General features: G+C 41.3%; 1 protein-coding gene across 2 annotated transcripts in view; it reads right to left on the bottom strand.

The window, feature by feature from the left end:
• RPP38 (ribonuclease P/MRP subunit p38) overlaps positions 1-14243 on the bottom strand; it is a 35220-nt gene that overhangs the window by 10932 nt on the left and 10045 nt on the right. Inside the window, exon 2 of one of the 2 annotated variants that reach the window (XM_069211590.1) lies at positions 7512-7636. The exons of the other annotated variant lie outside the window; for it this stretch is intronic. The gene's annotated coding sequence lies outside the window, so the exon portion shown is untranslated. The remainder of the gene's footprint in view (positions 1-7511; positions 7637-14243) is intronic. 2 annotated transcript variants of the gene reach the window in all.

The following is a 14243-nucleotide window of genomic DNA, read 5'->3' as shown; positions in this document are numbered from 1 at the left end:
ACATTGTAAACTGGAATGGGCTAGAAACCATCCATATAAGTTGCAGCGAAGATTACATAGCTCTTAACACAACCGAGAGAGTTTTCATGTCCCACAAATGCTACAATCTACCAACCCTACTAACAAGATCATCAAACTCGATAACCCTCCCCAAACATCCTATCAAATAAGCCCACATATTAAACACAGCTCTGTAATGGAATTAGCATTTTTCCAAAGAAAGTTTTCATGACAAACTAAATAGTAGTAATAAAACATTCTACTACCCGGCTCTAGCTACTCCACGTCTTAGTTCATCACTCTGCAACTTTAAAACTATAAACCTGACCCAAATAATCAAATCAGCTGGAAAAACAAAAGCTTCAAACATCTTCCCCTGCCCATGTGAAGCTTCCAGTCTATGTCACCTAAAATGAAGAAACGCATCAACACCTCAATCCAACAAGAATCTATGATGGCTATGCTAAAACAAAAACTCTTCACCCCCCCAACACAGAAAAACATCACTGCGTCCCGACATTATTTTCAATTTCAGACCTATCTGTAATCTGCCAAATATTGGAAAAGCAAATCAACTTTAGGCCTACCTGGAAACTAACAACCTACGACATGATCACAAATTGTGTTTTAGGTGTGGAAGAGTAACACAGCACTTTTAAATATACATGAAAATATCTTGTCCGCCCTTGACACCAATTGTTCAGCAGCACTGCATCTCCTAGAACTACCAGCAGACTGAAACATGGCTAAACAGGCTGAAAAACTGGAAAGGGCTGACAGCTACTACCCAAGAATAGATCAGAGCGCTCCTATGTGACCAAATCAGAGTTAGCTCTGTGGAATCCATACGTAAACCAGTACACTGCAGAGACTCCAATAATCATCATTCATTACTTTATTATGCCACGCTCAATATGCACTTCTTTTCAGCTCCAGTGACATCCACATTCAGAGCCTAAAATCTTCATCCTGCTAAATGAAAATGGAACGAAATGAAACTAAATTTTAAGCCTGTTCTCAACACATTATCTCGTGAGTGAGGATCAGTTTCTTATGCTTCAACAGGGACAAAACTCAAGTCCTCATTTTCAATTACAGGGAAATAAATACATAACGCTCTTCTGATTATCTGTCCAAAAACTTTGAGTAAACCTCCAATTACATAAATAAGTGCAAACAACATGGAAATTATCTTCAACAAAGATACGTCTTTGGACCGTCAGATACAACCCTGTGGCTAAGAGCACCAATGCTGAGAAAAATCGGACGTCTTCTCCTGCTCTCCCATCTCATTAAACTTACAAGGGCACTGATCCTTCCTAAACGGGGTGTTTGCAACAGCGGTTATGCAGGCCTGAAAGTCTCAAATTCAAGCATTGGCAAAGCCAATAGGTTTCACCTACGTGAGATCTATTGGCTTTGTCAATATTTATTTAGTCATGGTGTACAGCAGCACAGCGATAGACAGTAGGTAGTGGATAGTACGGCCACGCAACACAAGGGAGAGGGTTGGGACAAGATGGAAGGTGGAGTGAGAGAGCAAGCAAAACAGCAGTCAGTGTGAAAGGTGGACCGACAGCAAACACATGCACTCTTATAAACTGAAACAAAAAAAGTAAAATAAAAAGTAAAATAGAAAAAGTACCTTCAGAAGCGTGTGGCCAATGAAAGGACACAGAAATCTGTAAATGGTCCATCCTTCACGGCAGTTTCAAAACACTGGCAACAAAGTGAAATTAGCAGGAATGCGCTGACCAACCAGCAGCAAGGAAACAAGATGAAGCCTAAGCCAACCAATGGTAGGTAATGATGAGTAATGGGCGGGTTCTAGGCCCTTTCAAGATTTTTTTTTTTACTTCAAAAAGATTTTGCAAAGACAGGCGAAACCCAAAACTACAACAGATACAAAACCAGGTAATCAGAAACTGCCTTCATCTCAGAAAATATGAACCAACATTACCGGCATTGATGAATCCGTTTTGACTCCTGGCACACCACAGGATAAAGTTCAAAATATCATGTCTTACGCATAAAGTGTTACACAAATCTAGGCCAGTCTATCTATCTCCAGCAACTAACTACATTGTACCTACAAATAAGGAACTTCAGAATTACCGATACGTATCAACACATTCAAGCTATACCCAAAAGATTGAAATGTGGGGATAAATTACTAAAACACATACGATGCACCATGCAACACCTTACCAACTGCCCTGATAAGTCTAGAAGGCCACCGACTAATCAGGAAAGACCGGAAAAAAATGTCTCAACATAGCATAACTGATTTTATTTATTTTTTTAAACTCCATTGCTTGTGTTTGTTGATATTTAAGAGTTCTTCCCTGACAATCTCCTCCCAGGCTTCCTACTCTCACAGTGCTCTGAAGTGGCCAATTCGGTGACAAGTAAGCACTTTAAAAAACTTCTTGATTTTAAAAAAAGTTAATAGAAGAAGAACAGGTTTTAGGCGTGCCGATAATGACGAATAAATGGGAGGTTAGGACTGGAAATGTCAAGGCAGACCAGATCAACAGTTTCCAGGTGGAAAGGGGTTCGTGTTGCAAGATTCAATCTCGTTTTGTAGCACAGCAATCCAACTGGCTTCAAGTTGGGCAACAACCTGTTTTGCAAATCTGGTTAGTGTTTGTTAGAGATTGCCGCCTGTTTTGCAAAGGCCATAAAAGGTAGCAGCAAAAAAGAACAACGCTAAAGGCCTCGTAATCAGTTTATCAGGGCGTAATACTGCATTCATAAATTGAGATACTGTGAGGTGTAGTAATTCCCTGTTGCGGTATTACCACCAAGTTTCAAGGGATGGAATGGCGAACCACCTCGAAAATCGGTCCTTGCGCAACCATTTCCACAGGGCCTTTTAACATTCATTCCAGACACTCTTCCCTGGACAAATTCCACCTGTTTTAATGAGGCCGCATTTATCTATAGAAAAATCTGAAGGTGAGCGTCTTCTACAAAACTCATAACCCTGATTTAGTCAATCACTTGACAATTTGAGATTCAGTAGGCACTCGTAAAGAGCCATAAGCAGAATCACTAGGTGCTCGAAAAAGCAGAAGTGACAGAATAGACAAGGTAAGATAAGGTTAGACAAGGTAAGATAAGGTTAGACAAGGTAAGATAAGGTTTTGCAGCCACAGTTCTCATAGTGCTGTTGTTTCACTACAATATGCAGGATACTGTAAACTCCCTACACCGCCATGTGCTTTATGTTATTTGTATAGGCACGGTTTGACGTCAGAATGTGTGTTTATTAAGAAATGTACCTAGTCACTTGTAATGATTTACCACATGCGACTAGTGGCGACAGCGTGCTACCGTTCTTCTCAATATTGCTTTCAGTTAAGATGGAGGCAACAGCAATGACACTGTCTCTGTATGTACTTTATGGACACTGAGAAACTGCTTTCACCTCTGCATATCAGCTTTCCTCATTTTCGGTGTAGAAAAGGCAGGCTGGAAGGAGCGCCACCACAGCATTAAACAAGCATTTGAAATGCAATGGGTCTCGCTTTTGCTCGAGTTGGAGGTATTAACATTGTAAATTCCTAACTGGACTTTTCTTGCCACATACATTGAAAATGAAAACAGTTGACATAAGCAAGCCGATTCAAAGATCCACGGCCGCCATGAGCGCAAAGGAGGGACACAAAGGGAAAAAGAAGTTCGCTCGCAGTCAAATGGATTGGCAATTGTGTAATTATCTATGCAAGAGGGTCGATGTCCAAGGCGGTAACCAAACCGCCCCATGGAGAGACAAACGTGAAACATTTACCAATGATATCAAAGGATTTTTGAAAGTCAAGCCCATGAACGAGTGACAGTGCTGGGCGTGCTGTGGGTGTGTTTACAAGCCCAGAGATAGATAACAACAGGCCCTGGATTTACTCAGAGAAGTCTATGGACTCCATGTTCCGGTGCCTAGATAAAGTTGCAGGTGAAAGAGTCACCCAAATGACTAAAGGGCCAAAGCATTGACATCATAGAGGGGAGTGACAAGCCCCGGTCTACATTCCTTTGCTCCCCTATGCTGGATGCTCTCCTTTAAAGGCAAGTGTAAGATTGTCAAGCATGCTTTACTAGAATAAACAGATTTAAAAAAAAAACATCAGTTTTCAATGTGACTAAAAATGCACATTAAATCACTTATCTTAAATCAGTACTTGATGACAGAAAACAACAATTACCAATATAATCTAAAGACTATTGACCGTTTGTCCCCTGTTCACTGGTAATACAAAGAAATTCTTAATTAAATCCATGTCTCGATTACTCATTACAAACAGTCGGTTTTAGTATGAAACCAAAACATTTTTTTCAAGCAAAAGTGCTCTTAAACCTTATCTCAGTAGTTTCTTGAAGCGTGAGAACGTTTCAGAAGCTGATATATAAAGAATAGTACAGATACCATCACCACAGTGATAACTTGTGTTTGCTAAAGTGTTTCATCAAACATTTTTCAGCAATCAAATGTGGCTCTTTGGCAGAAGAATACAGGGAGAAGTAAAGATCCTCGTCTCAACAATGGTGTATCCTTGTGGACTGACAGACAGGGAATTGAGGAACTCTGATATTCTGCTTGTTCGGTTCCCAGCCTTAGTTACGCCTGCAGACTGCTATAAGCTGCTGACCGCAGACAAGAACATGGATAATTACTCTTGGCGTTATGTATGGTGTTCAGGTTCACCTACCTGCAATATGCCAGTCGATCAAACAGCTGACAGGGTACCAAGCCACTTGTGGCAGTTTTCACTTTTGCTGCCTCCTTGTAACTAAATCACAAGGTAGGTGGTCACTCCCCTACGGTTCAGTTACGAGCTCTGGGCTGCATTAAACAAGCACAGGGCTAAAAAAATCTACTCGACCACTCGCATTGGTGAGTTTTATTTATTGAGGTCGAGCTACTTTTAGATTCCACTGGACCCTTCTGGTGAGGAAGTGGACAAAGAACATGTGTTCTGTTCAGTCAAAAACTGAATTAGCAATTAAGATGCCTCTAAATCTTATTCTTGTCACATTGGCTCTGTGTTCAGAGACAGGGGTCAAAAGTCAGTTTGTCTTCTTGCAATGCAAATACTTTGCCTTGTGACTGCAGAGTTCCAGGATTTTGTAATGCAAACTGTCAGACCTATGTGAAATAAAATGCTTTTGGTATCAGGTTTTTCCTAACAAATAACGTTTATATTTTACTTTACAAACATTTCAAAATATATTTCAGTAGCTGTGAAAGACCATTTTTCTACTTGTGTGTGATGAAAAAAATATTTTAATAGAATGGAAAAAAGTCGGAACACTTTACTTGGTGATGTGCAAATAATAAATGTTTTCTGAAACCCAATTTTCACAGATTATTGTTAACACACTATATAGTTTTATCAGTAAAGCTGTTGGAAGGCTTTTGGACATTTCTTGGAAATTTACTGTCTGTAAATGACAGTGCGCTACCACATCATGCTTTAGTAATATATTTATTAAAAGTGAGTGTTTAAACATAAACTGAGAAACACTCCTGCCCTGATGGTAAAGCTATAAGTAAACTAAGAGGCAAGTCATGCATGGATCATGTGTACCCTATATGTGAGCTATATTTATTTTACATGGAGCAAATGTTTAGTGTATTTAATCAAACAAAAGAGGATTTTTCTTTTACAGCAGAAATGTTGAACTAACATATTTGAAGGTGCACTTGTATATGAGAATGAAAAAAAGGCGACTGTAAAATACAATATTTGCCTGGGATCACACAATTTGAGACCCGTTTCCAGCTCAAGTACATTACAGTGAGGTCGAGTAGATTATTCAAGCTACTCGACCTGCAAGTCTAGTAATATTTTTATGATTTTGAGGCCTGAAGCAGTCTGTGTGCTCCAGAAGCAAGCTATCATACCACTCGCAACACCTGGTCAAGTGATATATATATATATATATCTCACAGTTTTGTACCAGACTCTTCAGAGGTGTCAGTAAAGTGGACGCCAATGTGCTCCACATCAGCGGTTTCCTGAGGAGGTAATTGATGCTTTGAGACTTCCTTGAATGGGGGGAGTGGGGAAGGGAAACTATGGCCTGCATTTCACATGGCCTATATCTCTACTTCTTCAACGCCCCTCAGTCCAAGAGACCCACTGTTCGCGCTTCAGACAATGTTATACACAAAAACTTTTCACTTCCTCGCCGCTTATAGAGCTTCTTTCAACTTTTCTCAAGTCTGCCCCCAACCAGTTAAACACCCTTCTCCTTACCCATCCATCTAGCCCACAACTTCATACAACAAGCGGTCTTTCCTCGTATTTCAACAAAGCTCTAGAGAAATTATGAGAAGATTTATGGCCCTAATAAAGGAGATAAGCAATTCCCTGTGTGTGGATGAATGAGGACAGCACTGGAATAAAGCCAAAACAAATGTCAGCGACACAGGAGGAGGTGGGAGGAACGGAAGGCTGCAATAAAACCCAGCTACCAGCCTAAAACACCCACAGTGAAAAGGGAGCACCAAAGAAATGACAAAAATAGTCCGTCACAGCAACAGATAAAAGAAGTGGAATAATGCAGTAATTGGTCACTGCTCCGAAACAGAAAAAGGAGGGAGAAAAAGGCAGAGTTGACCACTAGCGAGCAAGGACACTGCAACCAACAAATGAAATTGCTTTAAACCATAAGAAGTTTACAAGAGGTCGAACACTTATGCTCGACCTAAAAAGCAATGAAGATTTCCATAAATTAAATGAAAAAACATACTAGGCAAGATAGGAGGGAGGAGGAGCCGCAGCACAAAGACGGGCAACAGTCCATCCGCAGCTACTAGGCAAAAGGCAAAAAGCTGAATCAGTCCCAGGGACCCACTGCACTATGAAAATTGTGGTGTTTTCCAAAACCAGGCACAAGTATGTTCATCTTCCTTGTCTGCAGTAGGCAGGGGCGTAGCTTATTAAGTGAGATTCGGGGGGTGTCAACAGTGGCGGCTGATGACATTTAAAAGTGGTGAGGCATAAAAGACCTTGTTAAATTACATGAAGTGAGCAAACTCTAATGGTCCAAGAGGGTTTTGACGAGTTCTCCCCCAGAACATCTTGAAAAATACAGTGCAAAATGATACATTTCACAAAACAATTTTCCTAAAAGATTGATTTAAAAGCTACAGGTTTAAAATGCAGTTCTGAAGGGGTCCTCTTGAGCTAGTCAAACAGGGAGCATGTCACCCATTTTTTGCAGCAATAAATATTATCCCAGGTGCAGTAGGTCCAGAGTGTGGAAAGCCTGATGACGAAACATGCAACATTTCGCTGTGGGTGAGGGCCCTACTTTTCCCACAGAAGATATCTGTGGGATTGATGTAAATTTCAGAGATAGCAGCGAAACTCATTTGATGCAGAGTTAGAAAAAAACTCAATCAGAAAACAGAAAGTAGCCAAATATATAATTATAAACGTATACTTAAACAGCCAGAACCTCTGTAATAAGGTAGATCAAGCAAGGCAGCAGACTCAACTCACCAAGGTGGTTATTTTTGCATTCGTGCTATCACATGCTAGGTGATGGATTTCCCTCACAGCCAATCAGTCAGCTCCGAAGCTCCTGCTGGTACACCTTTAGGAGATAGGAAGTTCCTGAGGGCAGGCTTTAAAAAACATATGTTAATTATGAATATGAAGCATTTTGGATCTGTCTGTTCCTATCAGCTTCTGGATTAGGGGCTCTAGCTTTTCCTGCTGATGCCTCTCGTAGTCCCTGCAACACAGAATCACTGGTTCTACTCTCTCCATGTAAGGTATTTTGCGAGCAGTTCCTGCATGTGCCATATCCAGCAGCTGGTCGTTTTTGAACATATGCTAACTTCGGGTCTGGCAGTCCCTGTGTCTTCCTTGCTTGATTTCCTGCAGTTCTGTAGAGACACTATGTGGGAAATTACCGTTCTTATAAAATACTTTTTATGGGTTCCGATAGTTCCTATTAATTAGTACAGCAACTTGGACTTTAACTATATGAACAGTAAATCAGGCTGTTTATTTGTGTGCGCTGTGTGTGCATCCCACGTTTCTTACAGTTATACTGTCTGGCAATCTGACATTAACTGCTTGCTTAGAGTAACGAGAAAATATCAGCTGTCTACCATGTTTATCGTATCTAGAGTATACCGCAGAGACATTTCTCTCCCTTTCAATGAAGTTGTACGCGATGGGTAAGAGAAACTATGAAGTAAGCACTTTAACAGTTCCCCCTTCGCTCTAATCCTGCAAGTCAGCACTGCCCATAAGGACACCAGAATGCAAAACATGATTTCATCTTTCACCCGCTGCATGAATTGAAGAACCAAACCCTGCTGCATGCAGTCACTGGTAGCTGCAAATTATTGGGTGCCAGCCTTCTAAGCCTTCTGCGCAGACAGAATTTGTAGAAGGCAGAGGAGCCGGCCGCCACAATCGGTTCGGAAAATCTACGGCCTGGTCAGCATGGCTAATTCTCGCTGAGAAGTGTGTGTGTCTTCTATGACGTGGAAAGGGTGGGATCTGCCTAAGAGTAAAGCTGATATTTGCTCAAGACCGGGCTACGCATAGAAACGCCCAAGGATGCATTATGTGGGAGGAGAGAGAGCGAGCCGAGGGTGTCCCAGCTCCATATTGTTTGCACCAGGGGGCTCTTGGAGGTTAAGCCCTGCGGCATGTCATCATTCTTAGACTTGGGCTGAGCAGCGGTCTGAGCCGTGGCTACAGGTTTCAGCAGCAGTAGCCAATCTTCAATGAATGTTTGATTACAGAATGGCACCTTCCGCCAGACAAGTATGATCCCTGTCCCACCCAACAACAGGGTACTTTTGAATTAGAAGCCTCATTTTCAGGTAAGAGCCTTAGGCCTCACACACGTGCATGGAATGCATGAATAGGTAGGCAGAGAGATATATATATATATATATATGTATACACACAGCCCTGACAAAGGTCCCAGTCCTGGATGGACTCTTGACGAGGGCCGAAATATGTTGGCAAATAAAATCAGGGGGAATTGAGACACTAAAGATCAATTAAACCCTATACTTGTTTTTATTTAGATCAATGGTACTCTACCAATAAAATATTAGGTGGGCCTCTGTCTAAGTTCCAGATTAAAAAAAATACAAAAATAAAATAAAAACAGAACAACAAGTTAAACGTTTTAGTCAAATAAGGATAAAAAGAAAAAACAACAAAGGCATAGGACACATGACTCAGGGCTCCAAGACCAAAGTCTCAAGCCAAAAATACATTTTTGGGGGTGCACATCTCATGTAACTACTGCTACACCACCGCTGACCGTAAGATCAAAAGCATGCAGGTTGATGAAAGAGAATAAAAAGGGTAACACTGATTAAAATTAACACCACTGTACCCAGCACTTACAAAAAAAAATAAGTCTACCATGGGGTATTGAAACAAAATCCATTCATTGTAAATGGGAAGCCCCATATATTAGAGGGAATGGCATATTCCTTAACTTTAGATTAATGTTGCAAGTCACCAAGGAGTATCTTGACCTTTTAAAGGCTCCCGCTTTGCAGCTGTATGCTTCATTATGATCAAGGAACTCATCAGTGACTTGGGATATACTTATGAAGTAGATTAGTTGGTACTTTATCCCATAAAACCGGCAAACAGCAAAATCTCTCTAAAAAGAAAAGGAATGATAAAAAAAGGAACAAAGGAGTTGATTAAGGTGTCAACTCTGTTCTTTTAGCGCAAAAAAAGCAAACGCAGTTATTTAAAAAATTAGGCACAAGCAGATCTAAACAATCCTCTTCAAGGAAATGCAAACAATATTGCCAGTTAACATAACATATTATTTTACAAAAATAAAAATACAGTGGATGCAGCGTGGATATATTAAGTGACCTAGACTATTTCTGATGCATTCCTGACGCTTTTAAATATAGAGATCAGGCACCCAATCAGAAATGTACAATATTTATAGATGTAACATATCAACCAATGTATTTAAAACTTATAACTGGCCTTGAAAAAATGGAGTCAAAGGAAATATTGGACTAACCCATCCACAAACAAGCTGTGCACACTGGTCTTTTCAAGGTGGTTTACCTAGCAGTCAGCTGAGTCAACAGATAGGCTTATTCCCTTGACTGCTGTCTACACAGACTTCACTGTGGACTCGATGTGCAGGGCTGCTGGCCACTCCGGGGATGTCAGATTTTGATTTGCACTGCTGTAAAGCGTGCCCTTGACTATCCAAGTATAGAATCCCCAGATAAACACAACTTAGATATAATTTAAGGCCAGTTACTCAGATTTATATGTCAATTCAACATGTATTTCAATATAAAAGTAGCACAAACGAAATACAGCTGAGGAATTCACACTACAAGGGCATTTGACCAGGATTTTTTATACAAGTCACTCAAATAAAGGCGGGCCCACAAAGTCTTGTGAAGGATAGCAGCTTCATTCACGGGCAGGCCCTCGTGGGAGAGAGCATGTGCTCCCTCGTAATCCGCCAACTGCTACTGACGTGCCAGGGAGGATCCAAAAAAATAATAAGATTCCACATTTTATATTACACTGGTTCAGCTTGAGATGCATACGTATCCCCTTTACCGCCTTTATTCGTAAGACTAATAACAATTAAAACTGATAAAATAATATCTCAGAGGTAAAAAGAGTCTGTGAAAGTCCAGGAAATGCCCAAATATTTTAGGTGTATACCTCTTCACATATCGTCTCTTCCATGATTCTGTTCTATTATTTTCCTCAGCAGATACACTGTTGCCTTTTCTAAACGCCTTGAACAAATTTGTTGACTATATCACCACTCTCTATCTTTCTTACTATTGCTGTCTACATTAATTTCACCCCCACTTCCTTTACTCCACAGCGAACCATTCTCACAACTACAATATTTCTCTCATTCGCCCTCCTTTTAGGAGTTTGGAACACACAGACGTATCTTTCTTTCCTTTTTTTTTTTTTCTCTTCATGGTCTAGCCCAGTGGTTCCAACCTTTTGACTCCTGAGGACCCCCAATGAATCATTACTGGAAGCCGAGGACCCCCAGCAATTCGTACGATTTAATTTTCAAACATTAAAACAGTAATTCGCAAAAAATATAACAAGTACACACCAAACAAATACTCCAATTACTAAAGAAAAATTATTTTATATTGAAAAAATATGCAAAAATCGAAATATTTTATTGGGAAGGTTGGCGGTGCATCTCGGCAACTACCTTTTCAATGTTTGGTTTTATTTAGGAAAGGTGAATCCTCAGGTCGGATTCTACATTTCTGGAGCGATTTCTGTTTTTATTTTTTAGGTATGCAAGATCTGAGAAAGCTTTTTCACATACATAAGTGAAGGGGAAAGGAAGTAAACCATAAGGGCCTCTCATCTCTCCCTAGCCTCTCTGTCACATGTACTTGATTTGTTTTATAGCACCTCTTATACCACTGTAGGGTATCAGGGCACTTTACAGGGTACTACAAGGTGTAGGATTCACATGTCATCCACACTGTTAGGCATTTTCTAAGAGTGCTTGGTCCGGAGAAGCACAAACCTAGGATTCAGAACACAGCACAGTGATTAGCGATGACATTAGCAATAAGAATGTATTTCTATACAAGCAAACCTTTTTTTAGCAGCATAAGGAAAATGAAAGACCAGGAAAAAAACAACTTTCTAATTTGTGCCAAGCGGTCTGCATGCAGCTCTTTAATAGCAGCTCACAACTCATTGTGCTAGATTACGATTATGAACTGCACAGTAACAAAATAATCTCTGTGACAAAAGCAGTAACCCACTGTGCCATGCACATAAAATACTGTTCTTTGCATGATTCACGTTCTTTGCAGCAGGCATATTAACCATCTGCGCTGCCTTTGAGTCAAAACTGCCATTGCACAAAACTCCCATCTCTCTCCAGCAGATACATTAATCACTTGAGTTAGCTTGACGCTTTTATTTTTGCAGTACAAGGAGGTTTGCAGTGCCTTTAAAACTGCTCAACAAAGGAAGTAATAAATATGAAAACACGCACATGTTTGTCAGAGGCCCCAGCTGGAGAAGTGCCTTCATCCCAGGCCTGTGGACTCCCTGGGCTGGGGGTCCACGGACCACAGTTTCAGAACCACTGGTCTAGCCTGATTCCACTTCTAATTTTTACACAACTGAAAATATACTTTTACTTAGTCTGTTTCTTTCTGGTTGTTTAACTTTTTCCAGGTCTATTTTATACTTCTCCTTTTTTATTCATGCAGACAGGTTTTTATGGTCTTCCGTCCTTTGTTCACTCAAAAAGACTGTCTTGCAAATGAATGTTCAGTTGTCCTTTGTGCTCATTACAAACCATCCAAGCAAGACTGTAGGCTTTTGCTGGTTGCAGCAACTTTTAATTACTCTCCTTGTTCTCTCAAGCAGGCCACTTGCCCTGGCATTATATAAATCTATCATTTTGTGTTCTATGTTCCTATATATGAGACTTGTTTTATCCAGGAAAGTGTCAAGTTTATTGTGGAACGCTAATGAGTGTTGAACCATTCAGCTTTCTCTTTACCGTTTTCAAAGACTCAAAAGCATGCTGTGAATTTTAATTTGTAGAAAAATAAAACAACAAAGAATCAATTCTGACTTTTTTCCTTAGGGTTGTACTTATATTTAACAGAAGACATAGGATATCTCACATCCCTGATCACATAGACTGATTACGCAAAGTATTTCCTTTTATCATTCCGAATAATATTCTCATTTGGTGATTGGCATTGGCATATAAACCCTGTAGGAGATTTCTGATCTTAAGGAGGATTGGTTGAAAGCAAAAAAACAGTACTGGAACTACCAAGTAGGGGAGCGTGTTACAAATGATGGAATTTATCATAATGCCTTGTTGGATAGCTGGTGTCACAAGTCAAAGGCAGCAACACATGATGTATTCTTCTGTTTATGCATAACGTCCACAATGTGTTTCCCATCTCCCCACTGATTGGTGGTCAGTCCATACAATTGGTCTGACTTAGTTTGGCAGACAGGCCACTCTGGGGGAACACTTATTTGGGTGGCTACGGGTACCCCATTCAAGCTGGCTAGGACACAAATCTACACTGCAGGATGGTTTATCATTGTGATGGGGATCCTAGATGGCCATGACCCCCGTCATCTATCTTATTACCATTTATGCTTCTAATGTTGATGAAGGGGCTTTCTTTGGGAGGGTGCTGATGGCTGTTGGATTGACTGATGGTATCGAGATCCTGCTAGCAGGAGAGTTCAATTGCTCCCCTCAGATGGGGAACTGGATAGGACTCCCCTAGGGCCTCTGGCAAAACTTAATATGTTGGCAGCAGTGGCCCAACTGCAACAGGGACTGGGGCTGGTGGACATCTGGTGACTTCAACACTCATGCTATATAACAGCGTCTTGGCACACATAGCCACATAGATCTTTTTCCCCCCGCCCAGTCCTCACCGACGCACCATGTCCCTATTTAAGGAGATACATCTTGGAGCATTCCCCACTACTGATGCGATACTCCACCAGACAATCCCGGTCTAGGGTACCACTATGGCGACTTTGGGTGGAGGCACTGACAGACCCGGCATTCCTCACCACCCTGGGAGAAGCCCTGCATCAATATATTGCTACTAACCAGGAAACCACAAGTAGTAGAGCAATCAAATGGGAGGCACGCAAGGCGGTCCTGAGGGGAGTCCGCATGTCCACTTCGCTGGGCCTTAGACAAACTCTGGAAAGGGACATAGTGAGATAGAATGCAGAGCTAACTACATTAGAAAACTCAAATTCTGCTTTGCCTGAGAACAAGGCGCAATTGGTCCAAAACAACAGTGTGTGTGCACTATGGGATAGACTTGAGAAATATGTGCAAGCTGTTAATCATTGGAGGTTGTATACGGAGGGGGACAAGGCTGGCCGCCCCCTGGTGCGCTCGGTATGGTCTGCAACCTTGACACAGCTGGTCCTAGTGCTCTCCACTAGGGAGGGACGGGTTGTCACAACCCAGCAAGAGATCAATGGGGTATTTGAAGACCTCCTGCAGCAGGTATATACTATGCCTTTGCCCACGGACACCCCTATATACGCCAAATACTTTGCCGGGCTGCCGCTGCTGACTCTGTTGGACGCACACAGGGAGCTAGAGGACTCCCTCACCCGTAAGGAGCTCAGGGGAGTGACTGATTCCATGAAAACGACTAACACACCGGGTGGAGATGGGCTCTCTGCAGAGGTTTATAA

The sequence above is a fragment of the Pleurodeles waltl genome, chromosome 10 (assembly GCF_031143425.1).
Source record: "Pleurodeles waltl isolate 20211129_DDA chromosome 10, aPleWal1.hap1.20221129, whole genome shotgun sequence".
Lineage (NCBI taxonomy): Eukaryota > Metazoa > Chordata > Amphibia > Caudata > Salamandridae > Pleurodeles > Pleurodeles waltl.
The sequence above is the reverse complement of the archived record's forward strand: the minus strand, read 5'-3'. Positions and strand labels throughout refer to the sequence as shown.